Consider the following 24,578-nt stretch of genomic DNA (forward strand, 5'->3'; position numbering starts at 1 on the left):
TTTGTTTTTTTCCATAAAATAAGACACATTTTCATTTTTACCAATAACTTTATTGATTTTGCCTATTTTGAGTATGTCACCTATCTCCTGCTATTGCCTTCTAGTGGGTAGAAGCCTGGGGTGCTGATAAACATCTCCCAATGCATACGACAGCTCCACAGGAAAGAATTATTTGGCCAAAATCTCGATAGCACCAAGAAGCTTTACAAACCACTTTCGACACATTCCATCAGTCACACACAGCACCTTTCCCATACACTGCACAAATACGTTTTTGCATTTCAGTTGCATTTTTACCTTTCTTGATATAGCATAATATGCCAAAAATGTTACCTACATTCTTCCATCCTCAGTACTAAAATGCATAAAAATTCACAAATTTTGATGTTTTTTTAAAAATCCGTGCCGATATCATAGCTGTTACAATACGTCTAACAAAATCGTTTTGAATGAAGTTAAAGGAAAGTAGGCACTGCTAAAGCAATCATATGGAAAACACTGAACAAACTTTTGGCCACCAACCCAATAATATTTCATTTGAGCTGGAAAGGAATGAGAACGGTCAATTTTTTCTTTCCTTTCTCTTCAATTTTCCTAGATGTATACATCATAACACAGGCGAGTGGGGCCTTTGAGAGGCAGAGGAATGATTTAACGGAGATTTGGTGTTGACTGTATTTTGGAGGAGATATGACACACTATTTATTGTCTGTTGGCAATCTTCTGCTTCTTACTTTCTTGCTGGCAGAGTCTGCCTCCCATGAGAGAAGCTGAAAAGGCCAAAATACTGAACAGGAACATTCTTTAACTACAGGTTCAGTTCCCCAGTAGACAAAGGACTCTATCAGATAGTCCTTTTTTTTTTATTCAGAAAGCTTTGGTAATTTTTACATTTCAAGCTTTTGATCATTTCATCTAAATTTTGTAGTTTATTGAGTACAGTTGTATATAACATTCCCTTATTATACTTTCAATGTCTGTAGGGTGTTTATACTCATGTTTCCTTATTCCTGATATTGGTAATTTGTGTCTTCCTTTCCCTTTCTCTTTTGTCAGTCTGGATAGTGGTTGAATAAGTATATTGATCTTCTTAAAGTATGACTTTGGGGTTTTGTTGATTTTCTCGATTGTCTTTCTCTTTTGTATTTCACTTATTTTTGCCCATATTTTTATTCTTTTCTCCTATTGTGTATATAATTTGCCATTCCTTTAGATTTCAGACTTTTTTGTTTTCTAATGTAGTCAATCAATGCTTTAGATATCTCTCTACACACTACTTTACATCGCACAAATTTTACGTGATGCTTTAATTGCCATTTAGTTCAAAAATATTTTCTCATTTTCTTTGTTTCTTTGATTCATGGTCTCAAAGAAGTGATTTATTTAATTTCCATATATTTGGTGCTTTTGTGTTGTTGATTTCTAATTCAATTCTTTGTGGTCAGAGAACATGTTCTGTAAGGTGTTAGTCTCTTTTTAAAAATTTAATCTTTATTTTATATTTTTTCCATTACAGTTAGTCCCCTTATACCTGCTCTCCCCAGCAATTGTCCATGTCCATGAGTCTTTTCTATGTTTTGCTCAATCCCTCCACCCCCTAACCTGCCCACACAGCTATTAGTCTGCTCTCCATCTATGTGTCTGTCCCCATTTTTCTTGTTAGTTCAGTTTGTTCATTAGATTCCACATATGAGTGAAATCATATAGTATTTTTCTTTCTTTGACTGACTTATTTCACTTAGCATGATGTTCTCCAGGTCCATCTTTACTGTCGCAAAAGGTAAAATTGCCTTCCTTTTTACAGCTGAGTAGTATTCCATTGTGTAAATGTCCCATAGTTGTTTTATCCACTCACCTACTGATGGACACTTGGGCTGCTTCCATATGTTGTCCATTGTAAATAATGCTGCAATGAACATAGGACAGCTTATATTCTTTCGAATTAGTGTTTTGGTCTCCTTCAGATATATTTCCAGAAGTGGGATCCCTGGGTCAAAAGGCAAATCCATTTTTAACTTTTTGAGGTGTTTCCATACTGCTTTCCACAGTGGCTACATCAAACTGCATTCCCACCAACAATGCAGAAGGGTACCTCTTTCTCTACATCTTTGCCAGCACTTGCTGTTTGTTGATTTATTCAAGATAGCCATTGTGACAGGTGTGAGATGATATCTCGTTGTGGTTTTAATTTGCATTTCTCTAATGATTAGTGATGTTGAGCATCTGTTCATATGTCTATTGGCCATCTGCATGTCCTGCTTGGATAAGTGTCTATTCAGGTCTTTTGCCTAGATTTTAATTGGTTGTTTGCTTTTTTGGTGTTGAGTTTTGTAAGTTCTGTATAAATTTTGGATATTAACCCCTTATCAGATGTATCAGCAAATATGTTCTCCCATTTTGTGGGCTTTTTATTTTGTTGATGATTTCCTTTGCTGTGCAAAAAGTTTGTAGTTCGATACAGTTTTATTTATTTATTTATTTTTCTTTTGTTTCCCTTGCCTGGGGAGATATATCCAATAAAATATTGCTACAGTCAATGTCCAAGATTTTGCTGCCTGTGTTTTCTTCTATAACTTTTATGGTTTCAGGTCTAACATTCAGGCTTTCTATGAAAAGTATCATGTCATCTGCAAAAAAATGACAGTTTTACTTCTTCCTTTCCAATTTGGATGCCTTTTTTTTATTCATGTCTGATTGCTGTGGCTAGGACTTCCAGTTTTATGTTGACTATGTTGAATAAGAGAGGTGAAAGTGGACATACTTGGCTTGTTCCCAATCTTAAAGGGAATGCTTGTAGTTTTCACCTGTTGAATATGGTGCTGGCAGTGGGTTGGTCATATATGGCCTTTGTTTTATTTAGGTATGTTTGTTCTAATCTCACTTTGTGGAGAGTTTTTATCATAGATAGGTACTGGCTTTTATCAAATGCTTTTTCTGCATCTATTGATATGATCATGTGGTTTTTATCCTTCATTTTGTTTATGTGGTGAATCACATTTATGTGTTTACTGGAGGTATATCCTCTTGTTGTATTGTTCCCTTTACCATTATGTAGTGTCCTTCTTTGTCTCTTACTATAGGCTTTGTTTTAAAGTCTATTTTGTCAGATATAAGTACTGCTACCCAGCTTTTTTTCCCTTTCCATTTGCATGAAATATCTTTTTCATCCCTTTATGTTTAGTTTGTGTATATATTTCAATCTAAGATGTGTCTCTTGGAGGCAACATATACATGGGTCTTATTTTTTTATCCACTCAGCTACCCTATGTCTTTCGGTTGGAGCATTTAAGCCATTTACATTTAAGGTGATTATTGATAGACATATATTTAGTTTCATTTTATTGTTAGAATATTTCCCTCTGTTTTTTTTTCTTTCTCTCTTTTTTTTTCTTCTTCTTAAAGCAAGCTCTTTAACATTTGTTACAATATTAGTTTGGTGTTAACAAACTTCTTTAGCTTTTTCTAGTCTGGGACACTCCTTATTTCTTCTTCAATTTTAAATGATAGCCTTGGTAAGTGAAGTAGCCTTGGTTGTAGGTCCTTGCTTTTGATCACCTTGAATATTTCATACCACTCCCTTCTGGCCTGAAATATTTCTGTTGAGAAATCAGATGTAAGTCTAATTGGTGCTCCTTTGTATGCAACTCCCTGTTTTTTCTTGTGGCTTTTAGGATTCTCTCCTTGTCTTCCAGCCTTGTCATTTTAATTATGATGAGTCTCAGTTTAGGCCTCTTTGAGTCAAACTTGTTTGGGACTCTCTGAGCTTCCTGGACTTGTGTGTCTTTTTCCTTCACCAGATTAAGGAAGTTTTTGGTCGTTGTTTCTTCAAATAGGTTCTTGATCCTTTGCTCACTCTCTTCTCCTTTTGGTATTCCCATGATGTGGATATTGTTACACTTCATATTGTCCAGAATGTTTCCTAAGCTCTCCTCATTTTTTAAAAATTCTTTTCTCCTTTTTGCTACTCTGCCTGGGTGTTTTTTTTCTATCTTGTCTTGCAAATCACTGATTTGGTACTCTACTTCATCTACCTACTGTTTATTCCTTCCAGTATGTTATTTATTTTAGATATTGCATTTTTTTCTGACTGTTTTCTTGTTTCTATGTCTTTTTTATGCTGTTAAGTATCCTTTTAATCATTCCTCTAAACTCTCTGTCTGATAAATTGCTTGCCTCCATTTCATCCAGTTCTTTTGGAGAATTCTCTCGTTCTTTCATTTGTTTGGATCGGTTTCTTTGTCTTCCTGTTTTGGCTGCATCTTTGTATTTGTTTCTATATACTAGGTAGGTCTGCAAAGGCTCTGGCATGGGCCTTTTTCAGACACTGCTTGTGACTGGCCCTGGTTTGGAGCCATCAGCATTCCACAGCATGTGGCTCCCTATGTTGGGCCTGTTTTTGTGCCAAAAGAACTGGGCTGCATACCAAGGCTGGCTTTTATCAGCACCGGGGCCTGGAGAGTGTCAGCTGGTCTCATAGAGCTCCCAGAGATCTGCCTTAGTTGTTAAAGTAATTAATGATATAGCCTCAAGCCGTAATCAGCAGCCTGGCTTAAGCTCCACAGGGTGGGGCAGAGTAATTCCTATGGGCAGGGCTATTGCTTCCACACAGGTTGATGCCACTCAGAGGGAGTGCTCTGCCTAAGAAAAAAGGCTTTTGCAGTATGGAGAATGACTCAGGACAGGCATCCTTCTGGGAGCTGTTCTTTCAGTTCTTTCCCCAGAGGCACCAACTCCAGGCTCTCCTCAAGCTTCCCTAGTTCACTCTGCTGTCTCTTCGCTGGAGCCCATTGTAAATGGCTGCAAACAATATTTTGTGTGTCAACCCTTTAGGAGGCTCTCTGAGTCTCCAGCCATTTCTCACTGGCAGATAGAAACTGTGTGGCTTTTCACAGCAGGATGTTATAGGGATTCCTTTCTGGCTCTAGTGCAGTAAGCTGGGGAGCCCAGCTTGGGGTTCAGACCCCACACTTCTCAGGAGGAACCCCTCTGGCCACCGAAATATCCCTCAGACACTTCAGCTGCCACCCATGGGAGCCCAGCCAGCCCTCTTGCATCTCCTCTGCACACCCTACCAGATGAGTGAAGTGGTCTTTTCTGCCTGTCTTTGGTTATAAGTCTTCTCTCCAGCAAGTGTTCAGTTGGTTATTCAAGATGATTTCTCTACAATTTAGTTATAATTCCAGATTGGTCCTGGGGGGAGATTAGTGTAGCTCCACTTACTCCTCTGCTATCTTGAATCCACTGGAATAATCTTAGGTTTTAGTCTCTTAAAATCCACTGAGACTTGCTTTATAACCCTGCTGTAGTCTGTGTTGGTACCCATTCTATGTATATTTAAAAAAAAAAGTTTATTCTGCAATTGTTAAATTTATAAATGTCCATTAGATTAAAGTGGTTGATAGTGTCTCTCTGAGATTCTCTACCTTTCTTGTTTTATTTCTCTAGTTGATGTATTAATAACTGAAACTTATGTGTCAAAAATTCCAACTATGATTAGGTATTTGTTTTTTTTCTTTATTGCTGTAAGTTTTTTCTTATATTTTGAGCTTAATATATTATATTAAGCTCTTTTTGAGGTGCACATATATTTATAGTTATTATATCTTCCTGATATAATGGCTTTTTTATTACTATGAGACCTTCTAATCTATGAGCATGGTATATCCTTCCACTTATTTGTATCCTGTTCAATTTTTTTCTTTCCTCAGTGTCTCATAGTTTTTTCAGATTACATATCTTTCAAATTTCTCTTTTAAATTTATTCCCAGGTGTTTTATTCTTTTTAATGCAATTAAAAATGAGATTGTTTTCTTAATTTCTTTTCTTATAGTTTGTTATTAGTATTTAGGGACTCAACAGATTTCTGAATATTAATTTTACATTCAACAAATTTGCTGAACTCACTTATTAGTCCTAATAGTATTTTTGGTAGAATATTTGGGGTTTTCTGTATATAGTATCATGTCATCTGCAAATAGGGACAGTTTTACTTCTTCCTTTCCAATTTGGATGGCTTTTATTTCTTTTTATTGTCTAATTGCTATAGATAGGACTTCCCATACTATGTTGAATTAAAGTGATGACAATGGGCCTTTTTGTCTTATTCCTGAGAACAAGCTTGCAGTTTGTCACCATTGAGTATGATGGTACCTATGGGTTTATCATATATGGTCTTTACTGTGTTGAAGTATGTTCCCTCTATACTCACTTTGTTGAGAGTTTTTATTCTAAGTAGATATTGAATTTTGTCAAATTTATTTTCTGTATTGAGATGATATGATTTTTATTTTTTGTTTTGTGGATGTGGTATATTATAACGATTGATTTACAGATATTGAAACATCCTTGCATCCCTGGAATAAATCCCACTTCATCATAGTATAAGATCCTTTTAATGTATTGTTGAATTCAGTTTGTTAAAATTTTGTTGAGGATTTTTGCATCTATGCTCATCAGAGATATTGGGCTGTAATTTTCTATTTTTTTAGTTTCTTTGTCTGGTTTTGGCATCAGAGTAATGCTGGCCTCATAGAATGAATTTGGAAACTTTTTATTCTCTTCAAATTTTGAATTAGTTGAGAAAGATAGGTATTCTTCTTTAAATACTAGATATTTAAAGAACCAGGCCTGTGAATGTCTTTTGTTTGTTCAGAATTTTTTGGCTTACTGATTCAGTTTTGTTCACTATAAATAGGATGTTCAGATTTTCTGTTTCTTCCTGTTTCAGTCTACAAAGATTGTATATTTCTATGAATATATCCATTTTTTCTAGGTTGTCCAATTTGTTAGCATATAATTATAGTGTTCTCCCATGATATTTTGCATCTATATGGTATCAGTTGTTAACTTCTCTTTCACCTCTGAATTTATTTATTTGAGTCCTATCTCTCCCTAAAAGCTTATTAATTTTGTTTTCTTATTCAAAGAACCATCTCTTAGTTTCATTGATCTTTTTACTCCTTTTTTAGTCTCTATTTCATTTATTTCCTCTCTGATCTTTATTATTGCCATCCCTCTATTAACCGTGGGCTTTTATTGTTTTCTTTGCATAGCTCCTTTATGTTAAGGTTAGATTGTTTACTTGAGATTTTTCTTGTTTCTTGAGTTAGGTCCATAACTTCCCTCTTAGACTGCTTCTATTAAGTCTAAAAGATTTTGGAATATTGTGTTTCCATTTTCATTGTCTCAAGGTATTTTTTAATTTCCTCTTTGATTTATTTGTTTACCCACTGGTTATTTAGTAGCCTGGGGCTTACTGGGATGGCCTTGAAGCATCAGCTAAAGCACCTGTACCATGCTCAAGGTGGAGGAGGAACACAAAAACTAGCACACTTTGACACTTCCAACCACAGAGAGAGTTCCAGAAGTTATCCTCCTGTTTTGCAGACATTCTAGAACTAGTAAATAGATCTCATTTCTGTATGATCCAGGTATGGTTTAAATTTGTTTTTCTGCTATACCACAGGGGGAGCAAGTCTGCACATGGGACTCTCAATGATATTCCTCCCTACCATAGGTCATTTTGTTGGGGGTAGTGTTCCCAAGAACTGTGTATCCATCTATCCTATGCATTTCTTTCTTTTTTTAAATTACTTTATTGTCGTTCAATTACAGTTGTCTGCATTTTCCCCCCACCACTCCCTCCCAACCCCAGCCAAACCCACAATGAGGTGCCATCTCACACCAGTCAGAGTGGCCAACATAAACAAATCAACAAACAAATGTTGGAGAGGATGTGGAGAAAAGGGACCCCTAGTGCACTGTTGGTGGGAATGCAGACTGGTGCAGCCACTGTGGAAAACAGTATGGAATTTTCTCAGAAAACTAAAAATGGAACTGCCCTTTGACCCAGCAATTCCACTGCTGGGATTATACCCTAAGAACCCTGAAACACCAATCCAAAAGAACCTATGCACCCCAATGTTCATAGGAGCACAATTTACAATAGCCAACTACTGGAAGCAACCTAAGTGCCTATCAGCAAGTGAATGGATCAAAAAACTATGGATTTTTAGTTTTTTAAGAGGGAGGGTAAATACATTCTTTGTTACACCCATGTCAGAAATGGAAGTTCTAGTCAGTGTAAATTTAAGAAGAGAAAATACATAGGCAGTCCAGGTTTCTGGTCTCAGTCATATTTTTATACTTACTGTTTGATATATAATTTATATACTACGAAGTATACAAACTTTAACGTACAGCTTGATGTGTTTTACAAATGTATAAACATAGGAAAGTAACACCCAGATGTATATATGGAACATTTGTATTAGCCTAGAAGGTTCTTTCACACCTCTTCCCAGTAGTTTCCACCATCCCTGCTCTGCAGTAGTGTAATTATAACTTCTCTTGCCAAAGATTTATTGTGTTTAAATTTTAAATGAACAGTTATATTTTATGTACCTTTTTGTGCATGCATTTTTTACCCATAATGGTTTTGAGATCCATCTATGTTTTGTGTGTATCAGTAATTCATTCATTTTTTATTGCTGTATACTATTCTTATATATGAATATGTCATGACTTGTTTATCCATTCTCCTGTTGGTGGTTATTAGGATTGTTTCCTGTTTGGTATTTTGTGAATAAATTTGTTACAAATATTTTTGTTTTTATCCATCATTATAATAATGTTCTTTTGGGAGGGGAGGAATCAAGAAAAGCAGCAAGAAAGCCTTTTTTTGAAATTAGTAGTTGGTAGTAAGTTATATCATTTAGAACCATTTAATATCAAATATATATTTATTGGACATTTCTACATATCTGTAATACAATCATGATTTACATTGTATACAGAGATGACCCAAGGTATTATATATTTTGAAATGCCTAATCTCCAAAGAAAGGTTTTTAAATGACATTTTATGCATGTCATCATCATAGTAACTTTAATATAATGTAATTCAATTAATAAAATTAACATTTTATCAATACTGTGGGCTGACCTTTATAATCACTCATTAGGCACTGTTAAAGATGTTTCATCTTCACAACAATTTTACAAATAAAAAACGTTTTTCTCATGCAACTTGTGAATTAATTGAGACTGACAAATGTTAAATGAGTTGTCCTTGATCACATTGATAATAAATATTGTTGCTAGAATTTAAATTCAATTTGGTCTGGGTCCAGGGTCTGAGATTTGTTTACCAAAGCAGGATTACTGATAGACACTGCTGATGGAAGTGGAATAGCCAATTTATATCTCTTAGATGAACTTTCCTGATTATTAGCTGACTCTATTATATGATTTTGGATTACCCAAAATCATTTCTGTACTTAAAAGTTAATACTTTGAAGTACAGAAAATATCACAACTCAAAATTCATGTTTAAGCAATGGGGCTATGTCAGTAAAATAGTTATATACTTGTTCAAAAAGCTGTTCATTTTAGTAGTTCAGAGACTATGGTGTATGTATGTCCGTCTCATGAGAGGGTTTGCACACCTTCAGTCATGCTGTGCCGTTGGATCAATCGTGGTTATGACGTCTTCCGGCATCATCACATCCACAATGAGTCCCTCTTAGCCAAGTGATTTTTTATGAGGAAAAATCAATAAACCCGTTTTATTCCTCAAAGTCTCTTTAGTTTTGTGTAAGTAACTAATTTTACTTGTAAAATTACTAAAAGTTTCTCTCTGAAAACCATTAAGTTGTGGTCTCACTCTGTCAATTTGGTGATTAGTTTATTAAACAATAATATAATAATCACAAAGGAGAAATAGCAAGGTGAGTGCATACTAATTTCCTCTGACACTAGCAGCATGATACCTATGGAAATGGTAAATGAAGCTCTTAAGGTGTAGGAAGGCTATTGCGAGAGTTAGTAGGATGTAGTCCATGAAGGTGTTTATTTCACCTGCACCTGCAAGTAAAAGTGTCCCTCTCAGCATTTAAGCATATGTTTTCCAAGCGTATGACTTGGCCATATAAGTGTTTTCTAAGGGAGGGCTTAAATTACAAATGCATAAACTCACCTTGAAAAATAGACTCACACAACTAAATGCATTATAAATTGGTTTGAACTTTAAGCTAAAAATATATGATTAGCTCTGTGGATCGGTAAGGGAATAATTTAAGATCATCAGTGACTTAGGCAGTGATCAAGCAGTACAATTGAGTATGGATCATTAGGCTAATTTAATAAGTGAATGTAAATTTAGAATGAAATAATATTTCAATTGGTTTTAAGGACCTTTTCTTGCAAAGACAGATAAAGGAGGGGAATAAGAGGAGGTAAAGAAGTTGGACATGACATGCATGAAGAATCCTAGAAATGCAAAGGAGACTTGTGTGAACTAGTGGAGAGGGAGTGGAACTGAAAAATTAGAGTACATGGTTTGAGTACTTGTATCTCTGTCTCCTACCACTGACCTCAGCACGGCGTATGACTCTTCTGTTATCTAGTTTCCACGTCCCCAAAAAGAGGAGGTTGTAGTAAATGAATTGTAGTAAATGAGGCCTAAAGGCTCTCTAGTTCTGACCCTGTGACTGATATTCCTACTTATTGGGAACACAGATCAGAATTATTTTCACTGGGGAAACAGGAACATGCCTAGTTCTTCAGCCTATGGAAAAATGTTTTTTACACTTTTCCTACATGTGAGGCTGAGAAAAATATGAAGATCATTCCATTATATCTTGAGGTCCAATTGATTAGCTTACTAAACAGTAGGGTCTTATACTACCTGCTCATTTGTAAATTACAGTTACAAAATTTTTTAAAGACATTTTGCCATTGTCATTGTGGAAACAGCCCTGATCTTAGTTAATAGGCTCTGAGCTGACTATTTCTGGTCATTATGGAAGAAGTCCATATTTAATTAAGAATATTTATAAGAAGAATATTTTAAAGTATTAATTTTCCCTTATTAGTAAATATGAGGTATGCTGGGGTTAAAATCAGCTTTCATGAAAAGAGTTTCTTTCTGACTTTTGCTTCTGTTACTCAAAATGATAGATATACTTTATTCATTAACTAAAAAAATATTTATTGAGAATCATCGATTGGACAGCATTGTTCTAGGTACAGAGAATATAGCCATGAACCATTTCAGACAAGGCTACAGCTCTCATAAACTATACATAATAGTATGGTCTACATAATTTGTAAAATAAAGAAATGAATAACATAGTCTCAAACAGTGGTAAGTACAAAAAATAGTCACTAAACAGGTTGTTGGCTTTTTTCGATAAGAACAATCAGAGAAAGATTCTCTGAGGAGGTGACTGGGACCTGAGATCTTATTGAAAAGAAGTAAGCCAAGGCAAGGTCAGGGGTAAGGACTTTCCAGCAGAGGGTACACAAGCACAAAGCACAAAGCACAAAGACATAAGCACAAAGGCCTGGAGGAAGGTGTGAGCTTCATCTGTCTGTGGTGTGAGGGAAGGTCTGGATGGCTAGCACATAGTGAGGAAATGGGAGAATAGCACTCTGAAACTTACTTTGCTGAACTGTACAACAAAGATTATAACACCTCCCTCGTAGAGTAGTTAAGAGAATGGGAGCGTACCTACTGTGTGCCAATGCCTATGCTGTGGACTACAACTATATGCTCTTGCTTAGTGCATGGAAAAGATCTGCCTCATGAGGTTCAATATATGATTTTTATAATTATATCCTCTACCTCTTAAATAGATAAACAGTTTATAGTTGCACTTGCAAAATATTTTCATGTATCTTATACAATAAAATTCTCAGATATTTGAAGCAGTGTACAGCATTTCTGGTTATAACTTTTTGTATCTGGTCATTCGCTTCTGAATGTACCATTATTTCCCTATGGCTCATCCTGAATTACAAGGTAATTATTGTTGAGACTGCTTGTAAAAACCAAAGGCAGCTGCTCAGATTCTGAAAGTACCCTTGTCAAAGGAAGTTCTATTTAGGAATATTCTTCCTGGAAAATTTAAAATAATATATGCATAAGTACTGGGAGGATTGCAGTATATCCTAAGTCTATAGTAAAATAGGGTCATATCCTAAGAGTTCACATCATTGTAGAGCATGTTATTTTAACACATTTGATGTCACATTATATAAACTTAGAATTGTAATAGCTGAGCGACAGAAGGTACTTTAGAGATTATCTAGTTTATTAATTTCACATTTAACAATCTATACTCTAAAGATTTTATTAGGCATTAACAAGCATCACACACACGCACACACACAGGCACACACACTGTTGAAAAGCAGGGTTTTAAAAGTTTTATGGCTTTGTCTTCCTGTAGGACTTCTCAGAATTTTCATATGCTAATATAATACACTGTGAATTCCCAAGCCTAGAATATAATTTATAGCATTTCTCAGGCTTATTTAACCAATTGCCTTATCCTCATTCCCAACCCAGGGAACAGCCTTTTATGTGTCATTTTACTAGCATTTTATGGAACATAATTTGGAAGAAGGTGACCCACTCTTTAACCTTCTATGCAATGCAAGAAACCCCTCACAAGCTTTCTTTATGTGTGGTTGTTTAACTTAGTTTGAAAAGATGCTAGTAATGACGGTCTTTGAACCCCACAAGTCTAGATCTTTTGTTGTAATTAGTACCCACTACTTCCTTCAGCTGAGCTGCTTATAGATAAATGCTAATAACTAATATTTATGGAGTATTTAACACTTTATACTATAAAGAACACATGGAAAAAACCAAGGGGGAGGTGGAAGCAGGGGAGGGTTGTGGGTTTGCCTGGGATGGGGTAGAGGGGTGGGGAGAAAATGCAGACAACTGTAATTGAACAACAATAAAATAATTTAAAAATTAAAAAAAATAAAATTCAAAACCCCCCAAAACACTTTATATCTTATTAGTTCATTGAATGCTTATAATAAACCCATGAGGTAGTGAACTACCTTTGTCCTCATTTACAGTTAAGGAGTATGGTCAGAGGTAAGTTAAATATCTTGTCCAAGGACATAATAGATTGTGGGGTCAGGATTCAAATGGGAAAGTTGGCTCCAGAGCACAAGTTTTTAATGACTGTAGTTGGAAAGACAGTCTAGCCTAGTCTAGAGCCTTCTGCGTTCTTTTCAACAGTGCAATTCAATACAATTCAAACACCTCAAATCCACATTGCCTATATGAATTTTTCCTTTTATAAGTTTTATGTACCAGGCCCAGCACTCCTCCACATGATAGCATTACTATATCTTCTTTAGGTCTTCTCTCTTTCAAGTTTTTCATCCCCCAATCTTTTAACTCTCCTTTCTATATTATTATTTTTTTACAAGACAAACTTTATCTTTTTTAAATTAAACTTGTTGGGGTGACATTGGTTAATGAAATTATGTAGCTTTCAAGTGTACAATTCTGTGATACATCATCTGTATATTGCATTGTGTGCCCACCACCCAAAGTCCGATCTTCCTTCGTCACCATGTATTTAACCCCCTATATCCTTTTCTACCACCACACCCATTCCCTCTGGTAAATACTTTGAGGTACCATACTGTTGTCTCTGTCTAGGAAGTTTTTTGTTTATTTTTCTTGTTTGTTAATTTGTTGCTTTTAGTTTTATATGCCACATATGAATGAAATCATATGGTTCGTGACTTTTTCTAACTTATTTTGCCTAGCATGATATTCCCAAGATCCATTCATGTTGTTGCAAATGGCTGTATGGTATTTCATATTTTCTTATGGCTGAGTAGCATTCTATTGTATATATGTACCACATCTTTTTTATTCAATCACCTATCAAAGGACACTTCAGTTGTTTCCATCTTGGCCACTATGAATAATGCTGCAATGGACAAAGGGATGCGTAAGTCTTTGCAAATAAATGTTTTCAAATTTTGGGGGTAAATACCCAGAAGAGAGATTGCTAGGTCATATGGTAACTCTAGTATTAATTTTTGGAGGAACCTCCATACTGTTTTCCATAGTGGCTGTACCAGTCTACATTCCCACAAGCAGTGAAAGAGGGTTCCTTGTTCTCCACAACTTCTCCAACACTTATTACCTGTTTTACTGATAATCACCATTCCAACAGGTGTGAGGTGGTGTCTCATTGTAATTTTCATTTGCATTTCCCTAATGGCTAGTGAAGTTGAGCATCTCTTCATATATCTGTTGGCCATTTGTATGTCTTACTGGGAGAAGTGTCTGTTCAGGTCCTTTGCTCATTTTTTAATTGGATTATTTGTTTTGTTGTTGTTGAGTTCTATGAGTTCTTTATAAACTTTGGATATTAACCCCTTGTTAGAGCCATTGTTTGTAAATATCTTTTTCCTGTTCAGTTAGTCGCCTTTCTGTTTTGTTGGTGGCTTGTTTTGCTGTGCAGAAGCTTTTTAATTTGATATAGTCACATTCATTTAATTTTGCCTTTATTTCACTTGCAAATTTATAAAATCCTTTTAAGAACAACATCCATAAGTTTAGTACCTATGTTTTCTTCTATGCAATTTATTGTGTGTCTATTTTTCTTTAGTAGTTATAACAAAAAGAATACAAATACCTAGGAATAAAGTTAACAAAGTATGTGAAGGACCTATACACTGAAAACTACAAAGCATTATAAAAAGTGATTGAAAAAGATACAGAGAAATGGAAAGATATTTCATGTTCATGGATTGGAATAATCAATATAATTAAAATGGCCATATTATCCAAAGCAATATACTGATTTAATGCAGTTCCTGTCAAAATCCCAATGGCATTTTAAAAAGAAATAGAACAAAAAAAATCAGATTTGTATGGAACCACAAAAGATCCTGAATAGCCAAAGCAATCCTGAGAAAAAAAAATGAAGCTGGAGTTATCAAACACCCTGTCTTCAAATTACACTGCAAAACAACAGTAATCAAAACAGTATGGTATCGCTAAAATAACCCTACTTTAAATTGACGTATTTCCCCAATATGCCCCCAAATGTAGTATTCCAGTTTGATAAATTTTCCCTTAAAATTCTCTTTTCCATGTTTTTTGAACTAAAAAATATATATATAACATAAGCTTTGGAATTGGAGCTAGATGTAGATTCTGGCCCAGTACTTCAATAACTTGTATTGACAAAGCTCAGGTTTTCTCACAAGTAAAGCTGGGACTGTATGTATTTTACTTATTGGCTATGAGACTTAAATGAGATGATATGTTTAGGGCATATTTATTGGGTCTGGCACAGGGTAGGCAGCACAATAGATGCTGATGCTTTTCTCTTTTCCTTTGGTCATGCCAGTCTGGGTCAGACGTGTGGGCTTCTGGACAGGTTGCATTTCTACCCCACATCTATCCATAATCTTTCCAGTTTAATGTCTATCTTGGAAGATGAGTACATTTTCCTTGTATTTTCCTCAGAGATTTCTTCACTTTATAATGACCTTTCTTTCATTTTGTCCCTAAAAGATGGGGTGCCCAAATTCTGGTTGTGTGTATCCTGAGTGATGATGCCTCCCACATTCTAATATTAGAACTTGTAAAAAAATATATACCTTATATGATAAAAATGGTTTTGCATAATGATTAAATTTAGGATCTTGAAATGGAGAGATTATCCTGGATTATCTGAGTTGGTCCGATGAAAAAGGTGGCAAAGTTAGAGTCCAAGAGAAGTGTGGATGGAAGCAGAGCTCAAAAATTAGTGATATACATTAAAGGTAGAGGAAAGGGCCTTATATGAGCCAAGCAATGCAGGCAGCCTCTAGAAGCGGGAAAATGCAAGGAAACAAATCCTCCTTAAAGCCTTTTAAGGAGAAGGAAAGCCCTGTAGACACACTTTAGATATCTGACTCAGAGGTGTGAGATAATAAAGTGTGTTCATCCACTCATCTTGTAATGTTTTACAGCAAAGGTAAGAAACTTGAACATTGTATGATCATGTGGCAACTAACCTTCAGCCACAGTGGGTCCTCTCCTGCTTGTTGAAGACATTGGCTTTTCTCTCTCCTTTCGTAAGTGGCTTTAAGGCTTTTGCTTAAGTGAGGGAAGAGGCCAGGCATCTGCTAACCACCTCCAGTTCTGTTATGCCCTGGGGTTCTCTTTCTGAACAGCTCTGCTGCATTCTTTCTCATGAGCACCCCGTGAGTTCACAAGAGGAACAAAAGCCTGCTAGTGAGTAAAGCAGGAAATCACCATGTCTGGAGTCCTCACTTCTTCCAGACAGACACGTTAGTCCACACGTTTAACAATATGTGGAAATTGTGGCTGATTTCCTCTAACCTACTTGTATGGTGTCCACTCCTAACTCCCATGGTCTGTCACGAGTACAGAAGTTCACATGCTCTGTTTTTCTTTGGAGATGCTTGTCCCTCTTCAGAATTCAACTGATTTGGTTGCCCTGACTATCAACTCCTTGATTATTTAAAGTTATGATTTTATAGCTTCTACTTTTTGATCATTGTTAAGGAATAAGCAACACTTTTTCCAGTTTTCTGCATACTAAGCAGAAGGGGGAAACCAGTCAGTTTTAAGGCTGGTTCTATGATCATGAAATTGATTTTCCTCATTTATGGCTTTGGCCTTTTTTCCTCAGAGACTTTCTCTAGATCTTACCTGTGCCATGTTCAGCTGCTTTTACAGAAGGAAAACATATACATTAAATGATTGTAGATATGATTCTCAGTAAGGAGAAAAGGGTGCCTTTGCATAGAATACAATAATTTTAAGGATAATTATTTTTAAAAATTTGTCATGATTATGATTTTTTGAAACATGGGTAAATTTAATTTTTTTAAATATTTTTAATTGCATTTTATTGATTATGCTGTTATAGTTGTCCCAATTTTGCCCCTTTGCCCTCCTCCACTCAGTATCCCCCACTCCCTTAGGCAATCCCCACACGATTTGTCATGTCCATAGGTCATGTGTATAAGTTCTTTGGCTATCCGAATTCCTATACTGTACTTTACATCCCTATGGCTATTCTGTAACTACCTATTTGTACTTCTTAATCCCCTCAGCTCTTCAACCATTCTCCCATACCCCCCTTCCATCTGGCAACCATCAAAATGCTCTCTGTGTCCATGATTCTGTCTCTGTTCTTGTTTACTTAGTTTGTTTTTTAGATTCAAGTGTTGATATGTATTTATTGCCATTTTTTTGTTCATAGTTTTTGTCTTCTTTTTCTTAAATAAGTCCCTTTAACATTTCATAAAATAAGGTCTTCACAATGATGAACTCCTTCAGCTTTACCTTGTCTGGGAAGCACTTTATCTGCCTTTCAATTCTAAATGATAGCTTTGCTAGATACAGTAATCTTGGCTGTATGTCCCTGCTCTTCATGACTTTGAATATTTTTGGCCAATCCCTTCCAGGCTGCAAAGTTTCTTTTGAGAAATCAGCTGATAGTCTTATAGGTATTCCCCTGTAGATAACTAACTGATTTTCTCTTGCTGCTTGTAAGATTCTCTCTTTATTTTTAATCTTTGGCATTTTAATTGTGATGTGTCTTGGAGTAGGTCTCTTTGCATCCATCTTGTTTGTGACCTCTGAGCCCCCTGGACTCATGCCTATTTCCTTCACCAAATTAGGGAAGTGTTCTTTCATTATTTTTCAAATAAATTTGCAATTTCTTGCTCTTTCTCTTCTTCTTCTGGCACCCCTGTAATGCAAATGTTGGGACATTTGAAGTTGTCCCAGAGGTTGCTTACGCTATCCCCAGTTTTTTTGGATTCTTTTTATTCTTGTTCTCATTGCTTGTTTGTTGCTTCCTTATGTTCCAAATCATTGATTTGATTCTCAGCTTCATCTACTCTACTGTTGTTTTCATGTAAATTGTTCTTTATTTCAATTAGTGTATGCTTCGTTTCTTACTGGATCTTTTTTATGGTGTTGAGGTCCTCACTAAGTTCACAGAGCATCCTTATAACCAGTGTTTTGAACTCTGCATCTGACAGTTTGCTTTTCTCCATTTTTTTTAGTTCTTTTTCTGGAGTTTTAATCTGTTCTTTGATTTGGGCCATGCTTCTTCGTCTCCTCATTTTGGCAGCCTCCCTGTGTCTGTTTCTATGTATTAGGTAGAGCTGCTATGACTCCCTGTCATAATGGGCCATGTTAGACCATAGTATGGCCTAATGTAATAAGTGTCCTGTAGGGTCCAGTGGCACAGCCTCCCCTATCACCCTTGCTGAGTACCTGAGGTGCACCCTTCATGTTGGCTGAGTATACCTGCCTCTTGTGGTTGAGCCTTTATTGCTGTTGGCACATCAATGGGAGGGATTTACCCAGCCAGTCAGGTGCAAGGACTGGCTGTGACCACTGACTATCAACCTCCACCCTCTGTGGAGGATCAGTTGTGCAGGGGTAGGTTGGTGGTATTCAGACATGGTCTGTAGCTTTCCACTGGGTCTGCAGGCTCTGGTACTTCATGGGTGGTACAGGCCAAGGTCAGCCCTCACCTGTGTTCTGCTTGGAGCCACCCTGCATGACCTATAAAGCAATCTTCAGATGGCTGCTACTTCTGCTGGGCTTAGAGGTTCTCAGACTGAGGCCAAGCTGTGAACCCAGGCTGGCTGCTTCTGGAGACAGGCCTGGGGCTACTTAGCAAGAGGTATGGGGGCTAGTGGCTCTCTGAGGCCAGCTGTTGCTTATTGTGAGGTTTTAGGAAGTTGTGAAACATGAGCCAAGACCAGCCATTCATATGGAAAAGCCACTGTTAACAGCTTGGGTGGGCCCATAAGTGGGTGGTATGGAGCCTCAGGGGATCTCCCAAGTAGGGCAAATAGTGTTAGCCAGGTTGATGGAGTCTCAGATATGGCACCCACCTGCCAGATCTGTGGCTCTGTGGAGGTAGTGTTCAGAAAAGGGTTAATGGCCTTTGCCTACCTTTCTGTCCAGGAGAAAGCTATCCCCCAGCTCTCACCTTGAAACCAGAAACTTCAGTTCCGTATGCCACTGGTGACTTTCAGGCTGCTACCTCACTGCTGGAGCTCCAAGGAAGTGAGTCTAAGTCCGTATGTGAGATCTCTAAGGGGAACTGCTTGGGACTCTAGAAGTTTCTTCCACTAACTCAGTCCCCACTGTTTTTTGCATCCAGAAGATATGGGACTTATTTTCCTGGCACTGGGACCCCTCACTCCTGAGATATCCCTCCTGAATTTTTATACACCACATGTGGGTGTGGGACCGTCCCATTCTGTGTCTCCACCTCTTCCACCTGCATGGATGTGATTTCTTTAATTCCATAGTTGTCAGACTTCCATTCAGTTCAATTTCTGGCAGTTTTAAGTGGTAGTCATTCTATAGTTGTAATTTTGATGTGGTTGTGTGAGGAGGCAAGCCGTGTTTACCTACACCTCCATCTTGAATAGAAGTCATGATTATGACTTTTAAACGATTTTTTAAAATTATTAAATTATTATTTTTGATGTTTAGACCAGGAATTCGTGCCTATTTGTGAGTGCTAAATTTAGGAAACATGTAACCCAGAAGGTTAAGTGACTATTTGGGGTGGAGTCACTGTAAATTCAGAGGTAACAGGTAAAGATAATACCTCACAAGGGAAAGATTTTGAAGTAATAATTTAAGTGCATTAACCAGAAAATTAGGCTTTCTTTGACTAGGAAGGAATTAAAAGAAGGCAAAGACTGCAAATGAATACTGCTTTTATTGCAAAAATACACAGAGATAAACTCATCCCTTGAGAGGTGTTCCCCAACTGTATGAAGGGATTGTATAGAACAAAGAAGCCTTAATAATAATGAGCAATAATCGGCTCTTACAGCTGACCTTTCCCACAAAATCCTCTAAGGACTTAATGTGTGCTGAATATTTCACCAGTCTGAAATAGCGAAGAGGATTGTTACACATAGAAAGTATTTCAGATATTGGCAGGACCCATAAACTCTGATAGAGAGAATTTCTAAAGGCTATCCTGGGATTACAAAGCAAAGTAATGACTTCAGGTTTTGGGTAGGTAACATAAATGGGCAAGCCGGTCTGCTGTCAGACAATAGGAGGTAGCGAAGTTTGAGGGCCCTATGTGAAAATTTTCAAATATAAATTGTTTTACAAATTGTTTCAGCCAAATTAAATATACCATTAAGCTATAGGTCCCACTACCCTGCCATGCCTAACAGTGACATTTTCCAGTAGGTAACCCAATGGTCAGTTTCACAAATTGAATCTATATGTCTTATTATGTAACATAGCCTACTCTTACATGACATACTTATTGTCAGCTAGAAATTGAGTCTAAATCCTAAGATCTCCCTAGACATCTTTTGCAGTTAAGAATACTGCGAAGCCCCCAAATCTCTTCTGGATTTAATAAATTATGAAAGCCCTGCTCAGGAGTTCTCCTCAAATCAGAACAGTGATCATCAACTGAAGGAGGCTTGTCTGGCTCACACTGGATATATGAATGGGGCAACAAGTTCCCTTCTGTGAGGCTAAGTTCGTTAAGAAGAAAGATGAGTGAAGCAAAGATAAATCCTTTCTTTCTCCTTGTTCTTTGCCCAAGAAGATACATTTTATCTGATACGAGTGTTGTTTAACATGTTGTAGATTGATGGAGAATATGACTTGCTTACTGATTTGGTAGATAGCAGGGCACATTTCTATCTACAGGAAGAAAAGGAGCTCATATCAAGTAAAATAAGATGTAGAAAAGAAAATGTTTAGAAAGAGACAAACTGGGTCAATTCTGTGACTACTAGAAATAGATTATTTCATGCTGTTTTCTGGGAGATGAAACACAGTTCTTAGGTTTGGGTAGGTGTGTGAGACTGGAAGCTGTGCTTAGTAGATTCACAATTCCAACTGATGCACTAAGGAAGGAGAAGTGCTGGCCTTGTTTGTTATGATCGGTGTCTGAGAAGGCTGAGACTCACGGCTGCTTTTACGATCTACAGAGTAAATACAAGATTATTTTCTGGGACTTCAGCTGTATGGATTCCCCTAGTTTAGAAGTAAGTAATTGAGAGTCGTATAGTGGGAAATCCTTACAGATTTTCTGATATTTTTCTTAACCGAGACCCATTTATGTGCAGAATCCCATGGTTAGAGAATCACTCTGACTTAGCCCCTTAGGGTCTGAGTTGATTTTTATAGTCATAAATGGTAATTCTATTATTTGATGTGGCTGAGTTTTAAAGCTTCTTATTTGTACTCCTTTTGAAGTCCCCCTCCAAATTCTTACAGAATTCTTTCTATTGACTTAACTTGGTTTTAACATGTTAGCTACACACGTTCAAACATAAAATAGATAAAATCTCAAATGCTAATAATCCTTATACCCACATAAAATCCAAGTAAATGCACTAATTCACTGTATAGAAAACCTATGAACATAATAAAATTTAAACACAAATACAATAAGATAAATGATATTGTTTTCCTGACATGACATTTCTTGTTTACATGTGAATAGAGTGCCGGCTGCATCCTGCTCTAGCGCCTAATCCTACTGTGTGCCCTGTGTGGATTCAATTTCCCAGCCCAGAGTAAAATTCATCTTAGAGCACCTCTCAGGGTCCTCAGCATCCGTTCTCACTCTGCAGTGTGAGAATGACCCATACACAGGCTACAGTACTTGCTCAGTGCTTTCCACTAATTGTGACACATTTAAAAAGACCCCATGTAAATAAATGAAGGGGGAAAAAGAGATCAAATATTGACATAGCTTGCACGTCTAAAAAAGCTAAACACTACAACAATAAAAATGCTTAAGGAATATTTTTTTCAAAACACTGTAGAACTTTTTCAAGGGAGTCAAACTATTGAAATAATTGGCAGTCCCTCCCTCTCCACTAGTTGTTATTATTTTCTTTTTCCTCATGGAAGCTGCTCTGATGTGCTTTTTCAGCCACTCAGAGTTCATGCCCGGTGAAAAGTTGTTGGCAGCTACTTGGCAAAAAGCAATCCATAGTTAGAAAGGAAGGCTGAGGTCAGGGGTGGTGATTACTCAGTCTGAAGTAAGTTAGCCAGGGAAATTACTTCTAAATTTTGGGCGTTGGGAAGAATAATTCCTTGATATATTGCCTTAATTTACCTTATTTTGGTACTCTAGCTTCCTTTTTATGTTATAACCTGTTAGGGACTAAAGACTGTTTATTCTTTACTTGTAATGCATCCCAAGAATTGGGGTAAAAGATTGTACATTTAGCAATTTTCCTATTTTTTTCAATGATCTCTGAACTTTTTTTTGGCTTCCTGCCTCAAGAGGTGCCTCACTTCTTTTGCCTTTAACACTTAGAACTTGGGTGTCGTTGACCTCAGACAACACTTTGCCTTCCACAGTCCTGTGGGTGGTGGTCTTTTGGGTGGATTGTATGGAGTGGCTATTGTCTCTAGGACATCACCAAGATTGAAGTCCTTGTCTTCTTCCAGCAGGTGGCAGTAAGTGGCAATCTCAGCCTCCAGTTTGACCCTGCTGTTCAGCAGGGCCTCAGACTCTAGGACCTGGACCTGCCTCTATGCCTGGGTCTGGACCAACTCTGACTCCAGGTGCAGCAGGATCCCACTGAGCTGTTCCATATGCATGGCATAGTGTTTTTCCACCTCCCTCAGGCTGTTCTCCCAACTGGCCTTCAGATTTCTTGAGTCCCGGTCTACCTCCAAGGACTGGACCCTATGTCTCAGCTCTGTGAGTGTCACCTCAGCAGCTCTTACCTCAGCAATCTGCAAGGTGATCACTGTGGTGCTTTCCTCAATCTGATGGGACCAGTACCTAGCTAGCTCCTCTCGGTTCTTCTGAGCCAGTATTGGGTCCAGATGTGCACCATGATCTTGCTGAGGTCCTGAGATTTGGGGGCATCCAACTACACAGTCAACCCAGAGCTGGCAATCTGTCTTTGTAGACAATGTACTTCCTCCTCATGGCCCTTTTCCATGAAGAGCAGCTCCTTCTTGAGAGCCTTGACCTCTGTCTCCAGCTGCAGCCAAGTGATGTGGATGTCATCAATGACCTTTTGGAGCCCATTTATGTCACTCTCCATGGATTTGCTTATGGCCAGTTACATCTCATACTTGACTCTGGAGTTATCAGTAGCAAGACAGGCATTGCCAATCTGCAGAACAGTGCGGGCATTGAACTTGCAGAGATCTGAGCCAAGGTGCTTGATGGTCTTGAAATAAAGCTTCCAGTCTCCATCCTGGGGCCCCTCCTTCTCCAGGTATTCCTGGATTTTGCTCTTCGGTCTCCAATTACTAGCCTCCAGGCTTCTGAGCATCTCCAGATAGGAGACCAGGCAGTCATTCAGGCATTGCATAGTGTCCTTCTTGCTCTGGAGACCCCGTATGCCCACCAGACCCCCAGCCATCCCCGCAGCCAAGCTCCTGGACCCCCAGCTGCCCTGTGTGCTGGCAGAGTGGTACATGGAGATCCAGGAGCCTGAGCCCTCAACACCTGCATAGGTGCTGGCTGCATGGCTGGCTGGCTGGACCTGGTGGCTGGGTGACTGCACAGAGTGCAGGGGCAATTTGTGGAGAAGCTGGAGTGGGTGCTGAAGCTCACATTCCAGGAGGAAGGGGAGAAGCTGAGGCTCAGGTTCAAGTAGCAGTCAAAAGTTTTCCTATTTCATCCATGCAGTGGATTTTTTTAGGAGGCAGCCCCACTCAAAAGACCTTTGTACTGTATGTTGTGACTGTTAATCAGAAGTTGAGGCTGATTCTGACTGATTTCCACTCCTATGGCTTTTGGCTAAATATCTTGCCCAAGATGAAGTCAGGAAATCTTCTAGGCTGAATATTGTTGCATTCTTTCTTGAATAATATTAAAATGCCTTCTAGAATCTAGAATATACTAGATTTCTTTCCTTTGTTGTTAAGGGTATTATTTTCTAACAACTTTATGGGTATTTGGCAAATGTGAGTGGTAATTGCTGGCCCTTAAAATCTGGTTTTGCCATTTGTCCAAATTCAAAATTATGGAACTCATAAATGTTAGCATGAACTTAAACACAGGCACTGCTCTTTATAATATTCAATATAGAAAAGGTATTTTTATGTGTTTTAGCTTATCAGTTTTATCATTACCATTAAATTACCATCTATTTATTAAAATGTACTTGTAACTTCATAAGGAAGAAAAGATACATATTTCTTTAAATATAAAGCTATGGGAAGTGAGAAAACATTCTATCTATGTACAAGTTGGCACAGTGGTTTTCACAGAGACATTCTTCTCCTTAAAAATAATTTCAGAAAGCTGTAAGAACATTTTCCTCACACTAAACCCTTTTAAGAGAAGAGCTGGTTATCCTTAAACGAACACTACATAGTAGTCTTCATTGTAAAATATACTGTCCCAGAATTGAAAACAAAAATCTATAAACTTTAAGTTCAAGGGGCTTTTTGGATAGCAGGAATCTGATAGCTTCTTGGATATCATTGAAATGATACGGGTATTTGAACTAAATTAAATATCACCCCTGGAATGTCTGAAAACACTGCTGTGCTATTGTTGCCCTCATCAGCTAAGATTAGCCTCGTTGTTCCACAACACCCTTTATTAGTAGACAGAAACTTCATAACTAGCTCTGCTAAGTTAAGGAGGATGTGTACTTGTCATATTGCATATGGAGGTGTGGCTGGGGATAAACTCAGTGCTGATGCAAAATGTAATAAAAACACTTAAGTTGCAAAAGAAGGAAAATGTCTATCATAAGTTTTTGTTTATCATACTTCAGTCTTACTC

General features: G+C 37.4%; 1 pseudogene; it reads right to left on the reverse strand.

Annotated features, from left to right (window-relative positions):
- The window catches only part of LOC139440755 (large ribosomal subunit protein uL15 pseudogene), a 38,208-nt pseudogene extending 15,330 nt beyond the window's left edge, over window positions 1–22,878 (reverse strand).
- Window positions 22,879–24,578: the final 1,700 nt, after the last annotated feature.

Source organism: Desmodus rotundus, chromosome 2, assembly GCF_022682495.2.
Source record: "Desmodus rotundus isolate HL8 chromosome 2, HLdesRot8A.1, whole genome shotgun sequence".
NCBI classification, from domain to species: domain Eukaryota; kingdom Metazoa; phylum Chordata; class Mammalia; order Chiroptera; family Phyllostomidae; genus Desmodus; species Desmodus rotundus.